Consider the following 23797-nt stretch of genomic DNA (forward strand, 5'->3'; position numbering starts at 1 on the left):
ACTGGATAGTTACAACCTGTGCTGTCCGCTGGGGCTGCCATCTACGACACTTTGAGTTCTTCCTGCTTTGCCCAGGGCTGCATTTCCTGGGGCAGCTGGAGTTCATAGCTTTGGAAGCTCTGCCCATTCAGTCAGTAGTTCTCAGCCCTGGCTGTACATTAGGCCCCCCACTGGAGAACATTAAAATCACCACTGCCCAGACACTGCTCTTTGACTAGTCTGGAGTGGATTCCAAGATTCCTGGAAATAAACACTCCCTGGGTGATTCCAGTGTCCACCTAGGGTAGAGAATCATCACTCTCAGTGTTGCCGTGACCTCTAGACCCAACCCAAAGCATGGATTCTTTAACAGTTTTCTGATATTTCTTTATACTAATCGAGTAATCAAAGAAATTCTTACCAGTAAGAAGCCAAGAGTGAGCCAGAACGCAGGGTCACTGCAGGGAGAGCGGGGGAATCATTTCCAGTGAGTGAAATTCAAATGCAGTCATTTCATCCTTTAACAGAGCCACACAGAAACATCTACTAAATCTTCAGGCTTCAAAAAGTAAGTAGGGATTTGCAGAATCAAATAATCTCACTCAACCCCTGGCCTCCCTTTCTGTGGAGCAGGGTTTGGGGTAAGGCAAAGGCCAGGGAAGGATGAAGTGGAGGGGGCCCCTGGAAGGAGGGGCTTGTGGGGCAAAGGGCTGGTAACACCTGGCACAGAGATCTAGGTTCCTGTTTTTGCTCCATGTGCTCATCTCAGGAGGTGCCATCAGTCAGACAGACAGCAATTGCCCTTCTCTGAGAGTTTGCTCTTAATTTACTAGTCCACCTCTCACATTCTCTGCTCCATCCCTTAAAATTAACAAGTTGTGTGGGGTTCACTGAGGACATTTGAACCATAACATAATCTCTTTTTCTTACTTCAGCATGCCCAGAAAAACCATCAATTAAATTTCTAGGGCTTCTCTAAATACTTTCGATTAAAGACATACATTAAATGCATCACAGTGCCTTGCAAATTATGAATTTTTTAGAGACAATACTAATGTAGCCCTAGAGTCTTCTCCAGTTCTGGCAGACTTAAAAATTCTCTTTATGGCCTTTTCTGATTATAAAAATAATTCACCTCATAAAAATTCAAACCAAACAGAGATGAAGTAGACTGCAGGAGTCCCTCAGGGTCAGGGTCAGGGCTAGGAGCAACACAAAGCCGGGAGTGTCTGCTATGCATGTTACTTGGCAATAAAACCTAGTGACTTTGCACTTGGACAGGGCACTAACGACAAGACGGCTCCATCGTCACAGTCACGTGGGTCTCTTTCAGATGTCCCGCCTCCTGGAGATGGAGAGGTAGAGGCATCAGGCTCCTGGCCTGTTCTGTTCTGTGTATCATGCAACACAATTCCACAATTCCATACATGCTCACTGAGTGCCAAGCTCTAAGACATTGATGAGCAGGGCAGACAACAGAGACAGATCGCCTCTCTCTGTGGCCGGTCAGAAGGGAGATAGACCTAAAGAAAATTGGCCACACTCCTCATACACAACTGTAATCAGTGATGAGAACTCCTGAGGCAAAGAAACTGGTCCTAAGAAAACAGGTAATAGAGGACTCTGCCTTAGATGGGATTGAGGACAACTTCCCTAACGAGATGATGCTGAGATCAGAAGGGATGGGGCAGTGAAGTGGGAGCCCTGGGCATTGCAGATAGCAGGGACAGCTTGTGCAAAAGCCCTGTGGTAGGAGGGGATCTCTGCAGTTCTAGGAAGGCTTGCAAGGAACAGAGAAAGGTGGATAAAACAGTGGAATCAGGCAACGTTTGTCAGTCAGTCCAGGGTTTAAGCAGTCAGGAGGGTTTAAGCTGGATTTGAGCATGTGGATCATTAGGGGGTGCCTGGTGGGAGGGAGGCATGCTGATGCTGGTCACAGCTGGAGGGTGGATAGGGCAGGGCAAGAGTAGTGGCTGCATTATTGAGGGGTATAACCCCAGCTGTGATCTACCGCGATTGTCCTGGCCAATGCAGCTGGACATGCCTGGGGCTGGCATGTGCCTCCAAAGCCTCTTATGGTCACAAACACAGCATTACTGTTTCTGTGACTGGCTTCCAGACCCTAGTCCACCCTGCCAGCCCAACTGCACCAGTTTCCCTGAGGAAGCTTCCTTGAAAGTGTTATTTGCTCAGTCGTGTCCGACTCTTTGTGACTCCATGGACTCTAGCCTGCCAGGTTCCCTTGACCATGGAATTCTCTTGGCAAGGATACTGGAGTGGGTAGCCATTCCATTCTCCAGGGGATCTTCCCAACACAGGAATTGAACCTGGGTCTCCTGCATTGCAGGCGGTCTCTTTACCAACTGAGCCACCAGGGAATTCCCTCCTATACATATCGATTCTTATTTAGACAGTCTCAGGAGGGCCCAGGAATCCAGTTTTAAAGCTTCTAAAGAGACTCAGATGTGTGTCCACATTTTTTTCCATTTTCTCCACAAAGATTTGCTTGGGGAGATGGTGTTGAACCTTGGACTGAGCACTGGGTGTTAGTTCAGTTATACTACTCCTAACAATGCGGCCTCAAACAAATGGCTGCACGTCATGAACCTCGACTTCACCATCTGTAAATTGGGCATCATATTTATTTTCTTCCTGTGTGCCTGGAGGGGCATAGAGGGTGTTTTGAGGATCTAATGAGATGCTGAATTTGAAAGTTTAACACAAATAACCTGATATTCTTTACCTGCAAACAAACTATAGTTTTCAGTGTGGATTTGACCCTTTTTCCTCTGGTTACCTTTTGTAAGTGAAAGCTGTCTAAAGGCACTGATGCTTGGTTCCAAAGGCACCGTGCCTATTCTCTGAGGAAGGGGTGGTCTCCTCCCCCCTTTCCTAAGGGTCTGTCCTCCCTCTAGGGAATGGCCACCCTTTCACGTGCTCATACACTCGTCCTCACTGCGGCCAGCATTGCTCTTCCCGCTGCCTGTCTGCTACGTGCCAGGCATTGAACTTAACTCTTTACACTTATTATTAAACGTTACCCCCATCACCCTCATTGAAGATAAGAAAGCTGAGCTGTAAAGAGGTCGGGTAATTTACAGAGGGCCATGTGGCCAGGAAAGCAAGGAGCTGTGTGAACTGATTAACCACTCTCTTACTCCACTATTTGTAGGAATCGTCTGACCGTTAGTCTTAAATTTTACCTTTGCCTTTCTTCCAGAAGAACAGGGGTGTCATGAGGAAATGATGACTCTTCAGGTGAGTATAGATACAGCCTTGAGTCTCATTAAGCAGTGGAAATACTCATAAGATTGTGAGCCTTCTGAGAGCAAGGACATACTCATTCATCATTGGGTGAATGGCACAGAGCAGGTGTTTGGTAAAGTTTGTTGATGAATGAAGCATCGACACAGTTTACACAATGACACAACATAATATTTATCCCATGAGATGAATGATTTGTATACCTATTAGAAGGAAGACAAAGGTGAGGCTCAATGACTTGCAAGGCTTCAGAGTGATTTGCTGCAGAGAACACCAGCATGGAAGTCGGATGGATCACAGCTTTGTTCACAAGAGTTATCATGTGACCCTGTGGCGCTGAACTAGGTGCTCATCCCCTGGAATCTCCACATCGTGTGTTTGTGTGTTCAGTCACTCAGTTGTGTCCGACTCTTTGAGACTTTATGGTTGCGACCTTATAGCCCATCAGGCTCCTCTGTCCATGGGTTTTCAATCCTCACATTACTCATAGGTAAAATGGAGGTGTTTATAGCACCATTTACATAGTATTTTCTTGAAGTTAAATGAGATGATGCCTAAAAGCATCAGGCACATAGTAAGTGCTCAGTAAATACTGGCTCTTGCTAGTGGAAATAGAACTGATGAATTCTGGTCATTTGGCTTCAGTTGAATGTTATTTGCCCTAGATTTGAAGTATGTGAACGGTATGTTTATACTAAACAAATACATAGCAGAATATTAGAGAATTTATGAAAATACTTACCCAAAGAGTTGGCATTTGCATTAATGGAAACCAAAGTAGTAGGACCCTCGGGACTGAACAGGGGTGTGTGTCTTTGACAAACTTGGGTCCTTGAAACTAAGAAAGATGGTCCCCTCTGCTTATAACTACAGTGGCCAGCACAGTGATCTTGGCTCATTGTCACCAACTAATTTCAATCATTACCTGAGGCATCACTTGAGAATGGAATTCATCTATTCAACAGTCATTTATTGGGCACCTATTGTACCAGCCACTGTGATAGGAGTCAGGATGTGATGGCAAGCCTAAGAGGCTGTGCCTGCAACTGCATGAAGTTGTGAACTAGTAGAAACACTGGAGAGGCTATTCTTAGCCCTAGAGAATCTTGGCACCTGAAGAGCCACACCCCGGTGGAACATAGGATCACTTGGGCAGACGGCCACCAGCGTCTATTATTTTTAATCCTTTTTAAATTTATTTTTTAATTGGAGGAAAATTGCTTTACAATGTTGTGTTGGTTTCTGCCATCAGTTCAGTTCAGTTCAGTCGCTCAGTCATGTCCGACTCTTTCAACCCCATGAACTGCAGCACGCCAGGCCTCCCTGTCCATCACAAACTCCCGGAGTTCACTCAAACTCACGTCCACAGAGTCAGTGATGCCATCCAGCCATCTCCTCCTCTGTCGTCCCCTTCTCCTCCTGCCCCCAATCCCTCCCAACATCAGAGTCTTTTTCCAATGAGTCAATTCTTGGAGGAAAATTGCTTTACAATGTTGTGTTGGTTTCTGCCATGTAACAACTCAAATCACCCAGATTGTACATACATCACCTCCCTCTTCCCTGGTGGCTCAGATGGTAAAGCATCTGCCTACAATACAGGAGAACCAGGATCAATCCCGAGGTTGGGACGATCTCCTGGAGAAGGAAATGGCAACCCACTCCAGTATTCTTGCCTGGAAAATCCCATGGACGGAGGAGCCTGGTAGGCTATAGAGCATAGGGTCTCAAAGAGTCAGACACAATTGAGCAACTTCACTTTCACCTCCCTCTTGAGCCTCCCCCCATCCCATCCCTCTAGGTCATCACACAGCGCCAAGCTGGGTTCCCTGTGTTATATAGCAACTTCTCACCAGCAATCTATTTTACACATGGTACTGTACATCAGTCAATGCTACTCAGAGTTTGTTATAGTCCATTTTCTCTTAGTGGTAAAGTTGTGAACAAGTCTCAAAGCCTATTTCTGCTTGGAGGAAATACAGGTAAGAAATGGTCATGGATACAAAACAGAGAGGAGTAGAGTCCAAGGATCCATGAAAACTTCTCCTGATGGTAGATACCCTCTGCCTGCAGAGAGAACCCCATGCCTCATCCTGATGTAATCTGACCATCCTTTACCATGCTGTCCCCAGGGATGTGTGTTCTTGGCTGGATGGAACAAGGAAGGGAGTCCCTTTGATCTTCCACGATGAGACTTACCTCCCTTCAGTGTAGATTCACAGAGGTGGTAGCTTAGTAAAGAGATTTAAATTAACTACTGGAAACATAAAACAACATTTACAAGAGACTAAACTATATTTATGGTCTTGGCCTCATAGCTACTGATACAGAGATAACCAGAGTTAAAAACATTGGTTTACACGTCCTCTTACTAAGGGAAGTGTTTATTTCCAAAGAAACTGTGTTTTCATTTCCAGATCATATTTTCTGAGTGTCCCAAACCTAGCACTGGAGCTGGCAGAAAGGACATAGCTACAATTTGTGTTGTGCCTTTTCATTTGTATGAAAGGCAAATGTCTTACCTAGGAACTGCCTTGTAGAATTAGCTTAGTAATCAAATGAGATCATGTATGTAAAACAGCACAGTGCCTGGCATGTTACAAGCTATAACTATTTGTAGTGGATGTCTGGTGTTGGTCTGCCTGGCACGCATCTCTCCCTTGGGGAATAGTCCTCCCATTTCACATGGCCTTGGTAGGTATGGAACCCAGACTGGGCTGATCATGGTACCCCGTCCCTTATCTGTGGCAGACAAGAGTTAGGTCAACATGCAAAAATGTGCAAAAATGAAAACCGGGTGGACAGAGAGACAGTCCTGGAACACTTGAGGCCAACTTTGGTCCTTAAACCCAGATTCCTATTTAATAGCTCCTTATGACAGTAAAGCGTCTGCCTGCAATATGGGAGACCCGGGTTCGATTCCTGGGTGGGGAAGATGCCCTGGAGAAGGAAATGGCAATCCACTCCAGCACTCTTGCCTGGAAAATCCCATGGACGGAAAAGCCTGATAGGCTACAGTCCATGGGGTCGCAAAGAGTCGGACACGACTGAGCGACTTCACTTTCACTCTCACTATGCAGTTCTGTCAGCTGCTCTGAGCTGAGTCACAAAGGTGAGCCAAAAGTTCCTCTTTGGCTTAAGTGACTTGAGTTGGGTTTCTGTAACGTACTGTTGGGATCATGAGGACGTGAGAACGTGAAGCTGGAAGCCTGTACGACAGGAGGATGGGATGAGGCCGTGCCCTTTCAGGAGCCCGCAGCTGAGAGGTGAGAATGTTCTGGGTCCATTCCCAGGTCTTAGTCACTGATGTTTCAACCCGCTGCAAAACATCTCCTTTCATCTTCCTCTCACCTGTCCTGGATGAGTTACACCATGTGGCTCACCCCCAAATGTCCCCTTCCCTTCCGAGTCTCAGAGACAAAAAGTAGGCTGAGAAATGGAACCGGGTCTTAGTGACGGGGACCCCTCACTTGTTTAGACAAGGAAGGACCCCCAGTGGTCAGTCCAGGGGCCGGAAGGAAAGCAAAGTGGGCATAATGAGCAGTGAAATTTAAACTGGAAAACAGGCACTAATCCCAGGGTACTTCCTGTGTTTCATTCACCTTTGGAGTCCCCGGGGTGACTGCGGTATCAGGTGCTTCACTGAGTCCTCTGGAAAGTCTCAGTGAGTGGAAGGAATCCGAGTAGGCAAGTTCACTCGAGGCCGTTACAGGGGGAGTGGAAAAGGCTTGAGACCTGCCTCCTGCCTTCAAGGAGCTGCACCAGAGAGAGGGAGATGAGGAAATCACTATCCTGGGGGAATTCAGTATATCATGGAGATATGATTCCAAATCCACGGGGTGGAGCTCTCTCTTGAGAGGTTGGAAAGGCTGGGAGTGGGGTTTCCGCTGGCCTCTGGTGGGGAGGGAGGGGGAATGGTGACTAGGATTCTGAGTGTGAAGAGTGAAGCAGAAGATCAGGCAGCTGTGGGTTAAGGGAAGCAGGAGCTTTAGACCTGCAAGGGGTCAGGAAGATATAGCTGAACAGATAAAATGAGAACTGTCCTGGTGGGCGTGGGGGTTTGTAGTAGTTAGGACGTGTGGGAGGGTGGTGGAGAGATTTCTGCTCACACCTTCAAATCTGTTGATCGGGTAGCATTTGACCTTGACTGACTGGTGGGATGCTGGGGACAGCTGCCTTTGGTGGCAATGCAGAGGTGTGGGCAGAGTGCTGTTCTTGACAGCAGCATCCAGGAGCTTGTGAGTAAAGGCAAATCCTCCACCCTACCCTAGACGTGCTAATTCAGAAACTTCAGGGGTGTGACCCTGCTGGTTGTGTTTAACAGGCCTTCCAGATGATTCTGATGTCTGGCCTCGTGCAGTCCACGTTCAGAGAATGTCTAGGGGGGCCATGCAGGCAAGGTGGGCTGGCATCTGATTGCAGGATCCTGAAGGCCAGATTCTACACTTAGCGTTTCCCTGGTAGTTCAGCTGATAAAGAATCTGCTTGCAATGCGGGAGACCCTGGTCCGATTCCTAAGTTGGGAAAATCCCCTGGAGGAGGGCATGGCAACCCACTCTAACATTCTTGCCTGGAGAATCCCTATGGACAGAGGAGCCTGGTGGGCTACAGTCCACGGGGTCACAAAGAGTCAGACATGCACATAGCGCAGACATAGGGCATTTTCCATGTACCACTGAGAAGCTATGAAAAGTTTTGGAACATGAGTCATGTTTTCACTCATTCACTCAGCTAATGTATATTGTATACCTACCATGTGCCAGGCCCCACACTGGGCATGGGAGAAAATACACCAATGTGAGTTCAGGCCAGCGTTTTAAGTACAAACTTATCTGGAGACAAGATTGCCATTGTCTTTTTTTTTTTTTTTAATCTGATTTACAAATGGAAAAAAACACCTATTATGCTCTCCAGAAACAACTCTGCTGCTTGTCTGTGCCAACAGAAGTTATTCAGCTAAATGTTTACTAAAGTTTCAAACACTAGGGATGGGACCTGACGAAGGGAACACAGGGGCACACACACGTGTACACACACACACACGTACACACACACATACGTGTACACAGACACTCACATGTACACACACACACACACACACACACAATGGAAAGGGGTGATGGGAGGGCCAAAGGAACAAACTTCCAGATGTGAAATATATGAGTCCTGGAATGACATGTACCACGCAGTGACCATAGTTAGTAATGCTGTGTTAGATACCCGAAAGTTGCCGAGAGAATAGATCTTAAAAGTTCTCATCACAAAAAAAAATCTGAAACCATGTGAGATGAAGGAAAGTATCTAGGCTTCTCGTGGTGACCATTTTACAGGGTGTACAGATATCGAATCACTACGTTGCACATCTGAAACTAATAACACTGTTATGTATCAATCATATCACAGTTTTTAAAAAATTTAAACAAAGGGGTGGGAAGGAAGCATTTTTCTGCTGTCCATGCTGCCTGTCAGAGAGCTGCCTTTTACAAAGTTCTCAGATGGACCTGCAGCCTTGGACTTTGGAAGGTGAGGGCCGACTAGCTCCAAGTGTTTCTATGTTTCCCTAACAGTTTTGGAGGGTGGGAGGGGAGAGAAAGGGAGGAGAATGAAGGAGTCAAGTGTGGGAGGCTTGCTCCTGTTCTCAGACATCAGTCCTGCCCGCTGCTCAAGGAAACTGGAGCTTGATTTCAAAGACAAATAGGTCTTTTCATCTGAGTCCAATAAAACAACCAAGGTGCTCGTCTGGAAGGTCACGTGTCCTCAGGACAACTTTCAAGCCTTTTTACTGTCTATGCAGGCAGGCATGCTAAATCGCTTCAGTGGTGTCCAACTTTTTGCGACCCTATGGATTGTAGCCTGCCAGGCTCCTCTGTTCATGGGATTCTCCAGGCAAGAATACTGAAGTGGGTGGCCATGCCCTTCTCCAGGGGATCTCCCAGACCAAGAGTTTGAACCTGGGTCTCCTGCACGGCAGGCAGATTGTTTACCATCTGAGCCACCAGGGAAGCCTTTACTGTCTGGCCAAACTGGGGGTGAGGATGGGGAGGCTGGAGCACCTCCGGGGGTCCCTGTCTGCGGCCACGAGGCTCCTCCATGTACCCATCTGGCAGGCTGAAGTTGGTGGGCCTGGCCTTGCCCTGGGGAGAAACCTACTAAGGCGAGTGGTGATTGCACCAAGTGGCAGAGGACAGGACTCAGAGGTGTCCCGGGGCTGTTTCAGTTTGAGTTTCTCTCTGGCCTGTAAGAAAAGAGACAGGTTTCTGGTCTCCCCTAAACCCTTTGGCTCCTGAGTCTACACCCTCTGCTACCCCAACAAAGCAATTATCATCCACTCCTTCCTCTGGGCGGTCCTCTGCTGCTGCTGCTGCTAAGTCACTTCAGTCGTGTCTGACCCTGTGCAGCCCCATAGACGGCAGCCCACCAGGCTCCCCCGTCCCTGGGATCCTCCAAGCAAGAACACTGGAGTGGGTTGCCATTTCCTTCTCCAATGCATGAAAGTGAAAAGTCAAAGTGAAGTCGCTCAGTCCTGTCCGACTCTTCGCGGACCCCATGGACTACAGCCTACCAGGCTCCTCCGTCCACAGGATTTTCTAGGCAAGAGTACTGGAGTGGATTGCCATTGCCTTCTCTGGAGGGGTCCTCAGCTGGCTCCAAATCAGAGGAAAAGACCAGGAGAGAGAAACTGAGAAATCTCTGTGTTCAGCATCACCAGTGCCACCAGCCCCGTTTCTGTGTCCTGTGTGTGATAATACAACAGCAGCCTGACTGATGATGACCCCCTCCTCATTTGGCTGATACATGACACCCCTCCTCATTTGCTTCCTGGGGATTGTTTATTAGAGACCAGCATTTCAGAGAGCAAGGGCCAGCTTGAATACAATAGGCAGCTCATCATCACCGGCATGGTGGAGCTTATTTTTAATTGCATTACAGAGGGATGGGTGGCAGGGAGAAGGGGGTGGGACATTATAATTGGATGAATTAAAAAAAAAAAAGATAGCCAGTTTTTTAAAAATCTCAGGCTTAATTTAGTAAATTTCAGTTACAAAGGGAGTTACTAAACTGCAGATTATTTGCATTAGATCCTTAATCACCACTTGATTTGTACCAGGGATCATCAATAGAGATTCTTGGGAATGCGTTGTCAGAATAAGAGATGGGTCCTAATGAGGTCTTTGTTCTTCCTGAGTCTCTCTTCTGAAGCTCTTTCCTCCCTCTGTGGAGAGGCACAGAGTTTTCCAAACGGGGTGGAGATGCCTTAAATTAGAAATGGAGCATGTAAAGAAATCAAGAGTTTTTCAAGCTGGCTTCACCCCTGCGAGAGAGGACGCCATACTCCTTCTCCAGCTCTCTTAACAGGGTTTTTAAATTTCCCTCACATGCATTAGCTCTGCTGGGCTGCTATGGACGTGTCTGCTCCCGTGCCGGCCACAGACATCCGCCTTTATTAGCTGGCAACAGAGAAAATGGCCTTTTTGGACCTTCCTCTTGCGAATAATGGATATGCTGCCGTAGACCTTCCTGCTTCTGTTTTTTCTGCTTCCTCTGAAGAAAGTGTGTCCAGTGGTCCCTGGCCACTGGGTCTTTATTGGAAAAGCTGTTTTCCAAGATCATTTAGCTCTAAAAAAGTGATGAACCCACAGGGACTTTGAGACCTTGAGTGTGTGTGTGTGTTAAGATCCATTTTGTAAGAGAAGGTCTCTTTTTGGGGGTGGGGTGAGAGGAGTAAGGAAAGGGTAAAGTGAATAAAAATCTCTTATCTAAATCCTATTACCTGCAGTTCTTTCCTTCATATGCCAACTCCTACTCTGCAGGGCTTTATAAAGCACTTGTTTATTATCTTATAGGTTTAAAAATTGCCCTCATCCTGCAAATGAGAAAACTGAGGCTCAGAAAGGTTAACTGACTTGCCCAAAGTCACTCAGCTTAGGGGGTGCCAGACTGAGGATTTCAGTCCATGTCTCTGAATCCTGTGCTCCTTCCAATACCCCAAACCACTTCTCACAGGCTGCCGGCAGCCCGCACATTTACCCCATTTGTGGAGGTCGGTGTCTTCACTTTCACTTTTCACTTTCATGCATTGGAGAAGGAAATGGCAACCCACTCCAGTGTCCTTGCCTGGAGAATCCCAGCGACGGGGGAGCCTGGTGGGCTGCCGTCTACGGGGTCATAGAGAGTCAGACACGACTGAAGCGACTTAGCGGCAGCAACAGCAGCAGCATGTTATCCATTTAAACCTCATTTCTGAATCTGCGTATTTCAGCAACAGTTTTGTTTCAGAGGACTCCAGAGAGTAGCCTTACTTAACCTTCCTCTGGAGGGATGTCTCTTTGGTGGGGAGCAGAGAAAAGGGTGGAGGGGGGAGCGGAAGGGAGCAGCCAGCAGCGAATTTTCCCAGTTTTCCACTGGAGGAAGCCAAGGCCCGGGGAATCAGACAAATCCACGTTTCTCTTGGCATTCTGAACGTTTGCCAGGTCCCTGCTCTTTGCTCTCACTATTCCTCTGGGCTGGTTCCAAGTGTGGAGGAATGTCTGCTGAAGTGTTTGTGTTGGGGTTGTGTGTGTTGGGGGGGGGGGGTGCGGGGAGACTGATGCTGGCAGGAAGGAGGATGTTTACCAAGAGTCCAGCCAAGCCTTGGGGTCACAGGGGCTGGTCCAAAGTAGGAAGTGTCCTCTGAGCTGGAGGGGCATTTATGTCCTCCAGAACCTCCTATATTCTGTAGCTTTCTCTGCTCTAGCTGGCTACCCCCTCATGGTACAGATAGAATGTGTGTGTGTGTGTGTGTGTGTGTGTGTGTGTGTGTGTGAAGTCGCTTCAATTGTGTCAGATAGAATACTTTGGTGAAATGTTTTTAAGCTAAATACCTGGGTTCAAATCCCACCTCCACTTGTTAGCTGACAGATCTGGGTAAGTCACTTAACTTCCCCATGGATCAATTTTCTCATATATTGAATGAGAACATTAACATCCACTCTTTGGGCTGTTCTGAGGTTTAAACGAATGATGTAAAGCAAAGAGCAAAAGGTGGCTTTGATTAGTAGAGGGTTTGAGGCAGCCAGGAAGTGGGAGGATAATAAAAGGAGACTGCTTGTCCCACAAAGACATTAGCAAGAGGGCAGGAGTGGGTTCAGTGATGAGACAGCTTGCAAGGACTTTTGCAAATAGGCCATATGCTGGCTCTGGGGGAACACTGAGAAACTAGTTTGAAAAGCACAAAAGTCATAAAATAGCACTGGTATTATTGGTTTTTTTCCCCTTAGTGTGAGCAAAAATATTCAAGCTGACAAAGCCAAGCCAATCTTCTGGGAACAAAACTCTAAATTTACTTGTGAATCACCTCAGCTTCCTCCCAAGAGAAAGACACCTCCGTCCCTTCACCCAACACCCCCATCTATGACGCATTAGGATCATAACGTCTCAGTTTCTGCCACCAAAATCACAGTCCCTCGTCGTGGGCTTGAGGACAGCCCTGAGGTCTGGTACTATTTCCTTGTTTCAGTCCCTCTGGCGGTTGGAGTCAGTTTCCAAAACACCCTATCAAGGGAGCGGGATGCGCGCCAAGCCCTACAGTGGACACTAGGTGGCGCCGGACCCCACATTATTCAGGCAACTTGACACTGCTTCCCTTTCTGGAAAATTGTGGCTGCAGTGACGTCCTCTTCTCTGAGAAGGGGGCTATTTCAGTTTATGCCACAAGCATAAAGGGCCACTAGAAGATTCCCCCCGGCTTTTCTGCTAACTGGGACAATTGTCCGGGTGTGGCTACGGAAGGCCGTTCCCAGACCTGAAGCTGGAGAGCCGGCAGTCAGTTGCTGAGCTATATATAACTTGTTAGGAACAAGTAGCTTTTTTCAATTTCTGCTCTGCCCAAAGGGGCAGGAAGGAAAAGAACTCTCTCCCTTTGGAAGAGGCGGGGGGCGGAGAAAGTGGCAGATGCCCAGGCTCCTCCCTGAACTGCCTGGCATCTGCCTTGCCCGCAAGGAAGGGAGCCGAGGACTTCCAACCCTGACCCCATGCCATTTCATTCCAGGCCCCACCCCTTCTGGCGGGGATCAACCATCCTTAGTGCCCCAGAGGAGCTGTGTTGTGCGTTTATTTTCTGTCGAGGGATCTGGGCTGAGGTTGCCATTAAGTACCCGCTTAATTTCATTGCACTGAGAGTACACCCTCACGTGGATCGGTGGCATATTAGGATCCCGAGGGCTGTGATCACAAAGTTCTTATGGACAACAGCAGTAAGTGGCAGTTATAAAGTCATTTCCAGTTTTCTAAGTGTTTATGAGCACTCTACCTACAGAGGCAGGTGAATTTCATTTTCTGATTGCAGATAAAGTGACTGACACACCAAGGTCTCACGGGAGCTGCTGGCACTGATGTCTCTTTGAAACAGTGATGATCCTTGTTGCTTACTATCATTTTCACTGTTATGTTCCCTTTTGTGTAGGAGGCCAAACAGAACACTTGCCTAAAGACAGCTTTTGGCTACTGAGTTTCTGTTTGGCTCATACTATCTAGGCAAAGGGTCTTCCCAGCTGGTGACAGTGGTTAAAAAGAACCTCCTGCCTGCCGGTGCAGGAGACATAAGAGAGAAGGGTTTGATCCCTGGGTCAGGAAGATCCCCTGGAGGAGGGCCTGGTAACCCACTTCAATATTCTTGCCTGGAGAATCCCAATGGACAGAGGAATCTGGCAGGCTACAGTCCATAGGGTGGACTGAAGTGACTTAGCACACACGTATCTAGGCAAAGGAGAGCTGAATGTGGAGAGCCAACAAAGTGGGATGAACACTGAGCAGACCCTCGACTTCTTGGCCAGGCAAGAGTTTCTTTCAGTGGGAGATGGGCTCTGCAGAGTTGGAGGGGGATGTGTTGGGAGGGCAGGTGTGTTGGCGGTGCTGTTGAGAAGACAACAGGGGAGTCCCCATCAACCAGCCAGTCAGCACATTCACGGGCACCTACCATATAGAAAAGAAATACAGAGCCTTTAAGTCTGCCTCCAAAGAGCTGGCGGTGCACTGTCAGTGGGGCAAGCATAGCATGTACAGATAAAAAGAAAGTTAATGACTCAGAGGAGTCCTAGAGAAGTCCACGCTTGGTTGTGTGGCGATTCCCTCTGAAGCAATGAGGAAGGAAGGGGGTGGCCTGGGCTGGACCTCAGAGTCTGCATAACATGGGGCTTGTGCCCAGGTCATGTCCAGACTGTAGACGTCCTGCTTGGGTCAAAGTGGAATCAAAGGTGCAGAATGCCTGGGTGGTATATTGTACCTACAGGATACCTGTGCTGTGGCTTAGGAAGCCAGAGGAAGTCACCTGGGGCAGGTGAACTTTCTACTCTTGAACTTTATATTCTCCTGCCCTCCTCCCTACAAGGTTCTGTTCCTTAGGTCCTTGGAGGTGTGGGCACAGTTCCAGGCCCATCACCCCCACTTCTGGTCAGTCCTGGCAACTCTGCTCTGGACTTTCTCCTTCCTCCCCACCCCCACCCACCACCACTGACACATTTCAGGCCTCATCGCACCTGGTCTGAAGGGCTTTTAAAAATAAAATGATTTTTATAGGAAATAAATGCACATGGAAATGAGTGTGCATGCATAAATCTGACAAAAGCATTTTTAGTAAAAGTAAACCTCCCTTTCACTCTAGGTCCCCAGCCTCCCAGGTCCTCCCCACAAAGTGGTCCACACCTTTTTCTCCCTACCAGCCCAAGCCTTGTCCAACCACCCTTTTCTGCTTTCTACAATCTCATTCTTTAAACACAAATTGATCCTGTTTGCCCTTGGCCTTGGATGGGTGAAAATGCTAACTCCTTGGCCCAGCCATCAGTCCCTGTATACTTCTCCAACCTTCTCTGCACCCCACATACAACCCCCAGACCCTCACAAGCTGTGATCCTGCCAGGCCCATGTATTTGCAGTGGCCTAAATCCATGTTCTTCTCTGTCAGAGTTTACATTTAAAAATAGTTTTTAATTTACTTTTTTGGATAACACCAATACACACATACATAATAATCTATGCTCCTAACCACTATTTATTAATTTCTTGTATTTCCTTCCAGATCATTTTTATGTGTAGCCTTCTCCCTTTTTTACTCAAATGAGAACATGTAAGTCATACTTTCTATATCTGCATTTTAAACATTTAGTCGTAATATCCTAGAAACTTCTCTGCAGCAATTCATAAAGAGCTTTCTCATTGTTTTCTGTAGTTCTGTGGTATCCAATTGCTTGGATACACTCTAATCTGGCAAACTTTTTTGTGAAGGACCAGATAGTCAATATCTGAGGTTTTGGGGCCGTCCCGTCTCTGTGAAACCACTCCCCTCTCTGCTGCGGTGCAAACGGAGCCCTGGGTGTAGACCAAGGGGCCTGGCTGTGTTCCGTATACTTCTACTTATGGACACTGATGTTAGAATTTTATATGATGTTCACGCATCATGAAACTGAATTCTTCATTTGATTTTTTTCAACCATTAAAAATTTTTTAAATGATTCATAGCTTCAGGCCCTACAATAGCTGGCAGAGGGCCAGTTTAATGAGAATTCGCTGACCCCTAATCTAGTCAACCAGTTCTCAATTAATGAGCATTTAAATCATTTCTGATTTTTTCCTGCAATTTATAATAATGTACACATATCATTTTATATGCATCAAATAGATTTTTCTGTAGGGTCAGCTCTAAGAAGGAGGGTTGCTGGGTCAGAAGGTGTATACATTTATTTTGATGTGTGTGTGTGTGTGTGTGTGTGTGTGTGTGTATGTTAAGTCACTTTAGTCGTGACTTAAACTCTGCGACCCTTTGGACTGTAGCCCACCAGGCTTCTCTGTCGATGGGATTCCCCAGGCAAGAATACTGGAATGGGTTGCCATGCCCTCCTCCAGGGGATCTTCCCAACCAGGGATCAAATATGCGTCTCTTGTCTCTCCTGCATTGGCAGGCGGGTTCTTTACCACTAGCGACACCTGGGAAGCCCAGGTTTATTGTGATAAAGATTGTTAAATTGCCCTTTGGGTCTGTCCTAGTGGACATGCTCACCAGCAATGAATGGAAATGTCTGAGTCCTCACAGATAACCGTGTATTTTCAAAACTTGTGTTTTTGCCAAGCTAATAGGTTAAAAAACACAAGAGGCCTCTCAGCACGTAGCCATTTGAATTTCTTTTTGTTTCTGTGAGTTGTCTTTTCATTACTTTTGCTTGTATTTTTATGAATCTTTTCTAGAGATTTGTTTATATTTTCATAATTTAAGGAGATTAGACCTCTTTCTGCCAAGTTGCATATATTCTTTGCAGGTTTTCATTTGTTTGTTACTTTGCTTATACAAGTTTGCTTGTTTGGCATGCACAAGCTCTAAAATTTTTTTTAAACTCTTATTAGGTGAATTTATCAACTTGTTACTTTATTAGCTTATGGTTTTTGAGTCATAAGTAGGAATTAGAATTCTCCCATGTCTTGTCTTGGTACTTGTGTGGTTTTATTATCAGAATTTAAATGTTGAATCCATTTGGAATTTATTCTGGTATATAGTATGATAGGGCTTCCAGGTGGCTCAGTGGTAAAGCATCCACATAACAGTGAAGGCAATGTGGGTTCGATCTCTGGTTTGGAAAGACCCCCCGGAGAAAGAAATGGCAATTCTCTCTAGTATTCTTGCCTGGAGAATCCCCATGGACAGAGGAGCCTGGTGGACCACAGTCCATGAAGTTGCAAAGAATCAGACACGACTGAACAAATAAGCACAAACGCACCCATGGCTTCCACTTAATCTTTTTCTAGATGGTTACCCAGGAATCTCAACACCATTTATTGAATGAGTCACTGGATTTGGAATGCCACCTTTATTGTATGCGAAACGTATTTATATTCTTCCAAACACATATATATATATATAGTCTATCTAGTCCAGGATTTCTCAATCTCAACACTATTGACATCTTGGGCCGGATGTCATTCTTTGTTGTGGAGGGTTGTCCTGTGCAATGTAAGATTTTAAACAGCATCCCTGGCCTTTACCCATTAGATGTCAGTAGCAGGAACGCACGTGCGCGCACACACACACACACAAACACACACATACTTGTAATATGCAAAAAAGAAAAGAAAAGAAGAAAAGTTTCCAGATTTGCCATACCCTCTGGGTGACAAAATCACTCCTCTCGAGAATGACTGATCTAGTCATTCCATGTTGCTCTTTTTTTTTTCATAGTTTCTTGTTTCTTCTTTATTTCGTTACTGTGTGTTTATACATGCTGATCCATCTCTTGGAAGGTCCTCCGATTACTTTCCCATCAGGATTTGGCTCAGGGACTCAGGGAGCCTTCTTGAACCACCCTGCTCTGTCTCCAATCAACAGGTGCGACCCCCATGAGAATTTCCGTGAAATTGGCTTGTCTTTCACCCCCGAGCAGGCTGTCAGCTCCAAGAAGAGAGAGGCTTTGTTCCTGTCTTTATCTCCAGCCTCTGGCACTGAGCCTGGCACAGGGTAGAGGCCCTATCACTATTGGTGGATGAATGGATGAGTGGATACTTCTTTTACCCACCTCCCACCAACAGCGACGAGTTCAGTCAAAGCAGACAAAGGATGCTATTGGTTACTGGGAGCGTAGCCCTGGTGCTGAGAAACAGCCGGGGTGAGGAGAGCTTGTGTGTGCCTGGGCACACTAGTGATGAGATGTGTGCAGTCTCCTGTTTAATACCCTGAAGTCCCCAGCTATGAAGATGCACTCAGCTGCTGAAGAACAGGAAAAGGAGAGCTTGGGACAGCTGGCCATGTGGTTTCTTGGAAAAGCAGGATAAACAGTGATGACAGCAAGAGCCCTGGATTCTGACAGCTTATGTCAGATTCCTACTCTGTTCACTTACCAGGCACTTAACCTCTTTAAGTCTGTTTCCTCATTAGTCAAATGGAGGTAGTAACAGTACTCACCTCAGAGGTGAGCAATGCCTTCTTTGGCTGGTTGTTTTTGGTCCCTCAATTTCTCCCAGTTTTCCTGCCTTAAACACCTTGGGGAGAAGAGAGAGAGAGAGACCAACCTGTTCTCCAAGGTACAAGCCAGACGGTATGGGAGAGAATGATGGTTTGGGGAGCCTCTGTCTGACTTCTCTAAGGCAAGGGGACCCTAGCATTGATGTGGAAAGAACCAGCTACTAGGTAAGAAGTGACCGCTTCGTCCCCCACCCCCACCCCCAAAGCTGACACCTGAAGCATTTACCCAATATCTTAAATGAAGCAGAATGATTCAGTTCTATGCATAGGAGAAGACAATGATAATCATAAGCGGCATCTATTAAATGCCAGACACTGCACCCACTGTTTACATTCAGTTGCATAACCAACCCCCACACACCTCCCTCTCTCAGAGCAGGTTTTCATCTGGTGATGGGATGGGGTGGAATTGCTGTATGCAGCCCCCTTCCCCCATTATCAATTTCCTTATTAATTCTAGCCCTGTTTATCTCCAGCCTGAAATCTCTCTCCTGGCTGCCACACCCTGCTCTGTGTAGGCTGGGCTGGAGTTTGAAGCAAACTAAATGAATCAGATGTGAGCACAGGCGCTAGTCTTGATTGTAGAGGCTTTTAACTCACTGCCGCTCATGGCTAGAGGAGGAAGGGCTGTGCACCTGGCCTGCACCCTCATGCCTGCTGCCTACAGCACCATAAAGAGCCTGCCTGTTCCTGGTGAAACAGAGAGAGAGAGAAAAAAAAGAAAAGCAAAAGAACACATGCTTCTCTTTTGCATTTTCTCTGATGCCTGCTCAGAACCATGGGTGCTGAGAAGTTGTTGCCGATGGGTTTGCCCTGGCCTGAGATGCATTTCTGTGGATGCGGCTGATAGAGGCAGTGGGATACGGAAATCGTGTGCCCCATTTATTGATTTTTTTTTTTCTTTTTAAAACACATTTAGTTGGCTGCGCTGGGTCTTGGTTGCAGCATGCAGGATCTTTAGTTGTGGCATGTGGGATCTAGTTTCCTGACCAGGGATAAAAGCCTGGGCCCTGTGCATTAGGAGCATGGAGTCTTAGCTATGGGACCACCAGGGAAGTCCCTTGTTTTCACCATAATCCTTACCCAGGCCACCTGTCACCTCTTCCCCCAGAATCTACAGCCTTTTCAAGGATGTCTCTGACCCTAGCCTTTACCTGCCTGAGATATTATGATTCATAATAAGGAATATATATTTCATCTTTGGCCTCCCATCTTTATTTAGTGAAACTCTACCTGGTGAGTGCATCAGATAGCATGTAAATGTCACTTCCTCAAGAAGACCTACTCCCAGGTGGTCATTACCAGCTCTTATGGCTCCAAGTACCCCTCACAGTTGCAATTTTATATTGATTGTGCAATTATTAATTAATGTTTTCTCTCCAGTCCATGAGTTCAAGTGGTATCTTTTGTTTTCTTACCACTTATCCTCAGAGCTTAGCATAATGGCTGAAGCATAAGAGATACTCAATATTTATTGAGTGAATAGTGAATGATGAGTTAAGTATAACCTGGTAGGTAATGCTAATATTTATGTGCCAGGAAAGTTCTGAACATGTTAGAAATATTATGATCTTCCTCACAATCTATGGGATGGGTAATATTACCCCTACTTTACACATAAGAAAATTCACCCATGATCCCATAAATAGTAAGAGGCAGGATTTGAATCTAGGGTGCTGGCTCCAGAGTCTGAACCTTTAACCACTATGTTATTCTAGCCTATGTTGTTCTCCCCTGTTTCAGTAAATTCACAAATCTCATTTTGTTCTAAATTATTACATCATGCCTTGTGCCTCTTACATGCAATGAATTGTACTCCACTTGATGTGACATTAGAAAATTTCTTTGACAAAGTGTTTTATCTGCCAAATCAGTTCAGTTCAGTTCATTTGCTCAGTCGTGTCTGACTCTTTGCGACCCCATGAATCGCAGCACACCAGGCCTCCCTGTCCATCACCATCTCCCAGAGTTCACTCACTCATGTCCATCGAGTCCATGATGCCATCCAGCCATCTCATCCACGGTCGTCCCTTTCTCCTCCTGCCCCCAATCCCTCCCAGCATCAGAGTATTTTCCAATGAGTCAACTCTTCACATGAGGTGGACAAAGTACTGGAGTTTCAGCTTTAGCATCATTCCTTCCAAAGAAATCCCAGGGTTGATCTCCTTCAGAATAGATTGGTTGGATCTCCTTGCAGTCCAAGGGACTCTCAAGAGTCTTCTCCAACACCACAGTTCAAAAGCATCAATTCTTCGGTGCTCAGCCTTCTTCACAGTCCAACTCTCACATCCATACATGACCACAGGAAAAATCATAGCCTTGACTAGACGGACCTTAGTCGGCAAAGTAATGTCTCTGCTTTTCAACATGCTATCTAGGTTGGTCATAACTTTTCTTCCAAGGAGTAAGCATCTTTTAATTTCATGGCTGTAGTCACCATCTGCAGTGATTTTGGAGCCCCCAAAAATAAAGTCTGACACTGTTTCCCCATCTATTTCCCATGAAGTGATGGGACCAGATGCCATGATCTTCGTTTTCTGAATATTGAGCTTTAAGCCAACTTTTTCACTCTCCTCTTTCACTTTCATCAAGAGGCTTTTTAGTTCCTCTTCACTTTCTGCTATAAGGGTGGTGTCATCTGCATATCTGCCAAATAGCGCTGTAGTAATATGCATCCTGTGTTTTAGCAAAAATAAGTTGTATGTATTAATAAACATTTGATGGCAAAACTATGGACGTCACAGTATATGTTGAGAACCACTGGTCTAATGGCTGATAACAAATCTTTAGTATACTTATTTATTCCATTCTCTCTTATGGATTATAGTTAAAATTCTGCTCACCATTCCCCTAAGAAAAATGTGTCTTCCTGGACTTGGCAGCCGGCTTCATCTTTCTGCTTGGTAAAACTTTGATCTTAAAGAGAAGCTGCTGCTGCTAAGTCGCGTCAGTCGTGTCCGACTCTGTGCGACCCCATAGACGGCAGCCCACCAGGCTCCCCCATCCCTGGGATTCTCCAGGCAAGAACACTGGAGTGGGTTGCCATTTCCTTCTCCAAAAGAGAAGCAAGGTCTCCTTCTATCCCTAAGCCCCACATACCCGCCTCTCTGATACTTGCGGTGGTCCACCTCAAAGGGTGAAGCCAAACTCATATTCAGAGGTTCTGATATCTTTCTGTTTTCTTTGTTCCTTGGTACTTTGGAAAAACCAGCCTCACCCCTTTGCAGGAAAGAACCAGGGACATTAATTCAGGGCTTTCTTGAGTAACCTGCATGTTTCTCTTTTCTAGATGAAATTGGAAGTGACTTACCATTTCTGGTAAAATACCTTTTTAAAATGTATTTTTTTTAAAGTTGTATAAATATGTGTATATATGTGTATATGGTATATATAGTATATATATTTTGCAGTCCATGACGTCACTGAGTCAGACACGACTTACCAAATGAACAACAATAACAAATTCATAGAATAGATGTGGGAAGAATCTCTGTCAAAACTGATTACCTCCAGGGACTTCCCTGGTGGTCTAATGGTTAAGACTCATGCAGGAGGCATGGGTTTGATTCCTGGTTGGGGAGCTAAGATCCCACATGCTGTGTGGCCAAAAGATTTTTTCTTTTTTAAAGTAGTTACCTCCAGAGGCAGAGGTAAGAATGAGAGAGATATGAAGAGGAACGTCTTCAAATCTGGGGAGGTGGTATGCTTCTAAACATTTGGATCTTTACAAAGTAAGACTATATTCACATTACAGATAATTAACTCCTTCCCCCTGAAAGAAGAGAGCCAAAGAAAGAACTATAATTAATGCTGAGAAAGGAGGGGAGAGAAGGGGGGTAGTCAATGAAAGGAGTCTTTCATTTTTGACTGTATACTTCTGTATTATTTGAATTTAGGCAACAGGGACACACTCATGTATTTCTTGTATAGCTGTTTTTTTATATCATGCGAAGACTCATTTATGCATTTAACAGCTATTATTTTTACTCCTCACTCTATGCTGAACGCTGTGCTCTGTACTTCTGTACTTGATCTGCTATAATCCTCACACTATTCTATGAGTCACATACTATCATCCCATTGTATAAGAGAGAAATTTGGGGCCCAAAGACTGGTTAGGTCATCTGCCCAATGGCCCATCTAGCTAGTAAACAGCAGGCTGACATCCAGCCAGCTCTCCCTGATTGGATGTGGGCTACAGTGGTGGGTACCAGAAGGAATGAGGCTGCCCTGCCTTTATATAAGTGGAATCTAGTTGAGACGGGAACCATGAGAGACAGGCTAAAGGAGTGAACAGACTGAGAAAAATAAACAGACATTTAGCAGAAAGAAACACTCAGAGAAATAACCCTAGTAAAGCTGAATGATTTCAGAAAAACAGTCAGAGATAGTTTGGTGCCCCCAAACACCCGTAAACATTTTCATTTGGTTCTACACACTCCAGAAGCCTCCTGTCACACTGAGGCTCTGTCCAGACGATTCTAATAATAGCCCGATGGAATCCTGTGGTTGCAAGAAACTGTGAGAGGTCACTGAGTCCGTCCCCCACCTGCAGAAGGGCGTAAGTGTTCTCCTTATGGGAACACCGAGGCAAGGAGTGACTTACGCTGCTAGATCAGTCACTCTTCCACCCCCAACCCCAAGTCAGCCAAGGAGTTGGAACCGTGGACTGGGGTCAAGGGCACCAGCAGCTTTGTGAGTCAGCATGTGGAAAATATACTCATCCTGCAGCTCTTTACAAAGGAAGCTACTGCTCACCCTCTTTTCCAGCTGTAAAACATTTGGCTGACCGTGGGGGAGGGCGACAGCTGGGGAAGTGAAGAGGAGTCACTATAATGCCCCTTCTCCCAAAGCAGCGGCAGGCAGAGGAATGAGGACAGTGGCAGGGGCTTGGGGCTGGGAAGCAGCTGGGTGTCAGTTGCTCTTGCTTTGTGGTGTCACCCTTCTTCCCATTATCTACTTCGTCAGGATGCGGCCCCATTAGCACACTGGATCAGGCCAAGTGTGTTAGGAATGATTAAGGGCCTTGCAGGAGATTAAGGGAATTACATTTGTGTACTCCTTCTAGCCAAAGGCTGCCGGACAACGGCAGGCAAGCCTCTGAATTGCTTTACACGCAAACAGTAAGAATAACTGCAGCTGGTTCCAGGCTTAATGCTTTGAATCATGAGGATGTGGTGTGATGCAGAGACAAGTTCTCTGAGGGCAAGTGGCTCCTCAGTCGTGGGCACTGAGAAGACTGTGGGTGGTTGGTGGGGGGTGTGTGCCTGAAGGTACAAGTCTGACAACAGCGACCCAGGAGGCAATCCTCAGGGCTGCCCTTGGGTGACTGGGGCTCGACAGGCCAGGACTAGAGTGAAGCTCTCACCTCCAGCACAAAATTTAAAGGGCCACCCAAAAATTCAGTTATCAAGAAAAATAATATTTTAATGCCATATTAAAAAAAATGTAAAAATTTCATGATGAACAAAGGATCAAAATTTCAAATAAAGACTATTTGAATAGTCTTTCAAACAAAGGGGCCGAGCCATACTGGAGCCTGAGGCAAAAAGAAAAATGTGAGGCCCTGGCTTTAGT

General features: G+C 46.2%; 1 long non-coding RNA gene across 1 annotated transcript in view; it reads right to left on the reverse strand.

Annotated features, from left to right (window-relative positions):
• Positions 1 to 405: 405 nt before the first annotated feature.
• The window catches only part of LOC120851341, a 119264-nt gene continuing 95872 nt past the window's right edge, over positions 406 to 23797 (reverse strand). Inside the window, exon 3 of the long non-coding RNA XR_005718288.1 lies at positions 406 to 497. This is a non-coding gene — a long non-coding RNA (uncharacterized LOC120851341). The remainder of the gene's footprint in view (positions 498 to 23797) is intronic.

The sequence above is a fragment of the Oryx dammah genome, unplaced genomic scaffold (assembly GCF_014754425.2).
Source record: "Oryx dammah isolate SB20612 unplaced genomic scaffold, SCBI_Odam_1.1 HiC_scaffold_25, whole genome shotgun sequence".
NCBI classification, from domain to species: Eukaryota; Metazoa; Chordata; class Mammalia; order Artiodactyla; family Bovidae; genus Oryx; species Oryx dammah.